Source organism: Ovis aries, chromosome 1 (genome assembly GCF_016772045.2).
Source record: "Ovis aries strain OAR_USU_Benz2616 breed Rambouillet chromosome 1, ARS-UI_Ramb_v3.0, whole genome shotgun sequence".
Classification (NCBI taxonomy): domain Eukaryota; kingdom Metazoa; phylum Chordata; class Mammalia; order Artiodactyla; family Bovidae; genus Ovis; species Ovis aries.
The window spans coordinates 134,172,774-134,173,349 of record NC_056054.1 but is presented as its reverse complement, the minus strand read 5'-3'; the positions used below and the strand labels follow the sequence as shown (position 1 = coordinate 134,173,349).

Here is a 576-nt window from a genome sequence, read left to right as displayed (position 1 = left end):
GATCTTCCAGACCCAGGCATTAAATTTGTGTCTCTAACGCCTCCTGCATTGGCAGGTTGGTTCTTTGCCAGTAGAGCCACCTGAAAGTGAAAGTGAAGTCGCTCAGTCGTGTCCAACTCTTTGCAACCCCATGGACTGTAGCGTACCAGGCTCCTCCCTCCATGAGATTTTCCAGGCGAGAGTACTGAAGTGGGTTGCCATTTCCTTCTCCAGGGATCTTCCCGACCCAGGGATCGAACCTGGGTCTCCCGCATTCCAGGCAGACACTTTAACCTCTGAGCCACCTGGGAAGACTCTTACAAACAACAACAACAACAACAAACCATGTAACTTCAAATTCTTTGACTGTAGCTCAGCCAGTATCAATATTTCAGTGTCAGTTTTCCCCTTGTGAGTGAATATATACAAAACATTTAAAAGACAACTTATTTGATATTTTATTTCATAGTATAGGAGGCTTCACAGCTACTTTGAGATGCTCACTGCCTTAAAATGTAAGCATTAGAGATGTATACATACTAAAATTGGGGGAAAAGATTATTGTGCTTCCATAGTTAATAGTCTAAAATAAAGTTT

At 42.5% G+C, this 576-nt stretch overlaps 1 non-coding gene across 1 annotated transcript; it reads right to left on the bottom strand.

The window, feature by feature from the left end:
- Window positions 1-218: 218 nt before the first annotated feature.
- On the bottom strand, window positions 219-290 carry TRNAS-GGA (transfer RNA serine (anticodon GGA)). Its single transcript has one exon. It is a non-coding gene; the product is annotated as a tRNA-Ser (tRNA).
- Between the last annotated feature and the right edge of the window lie 286 nt (window positions 291-576).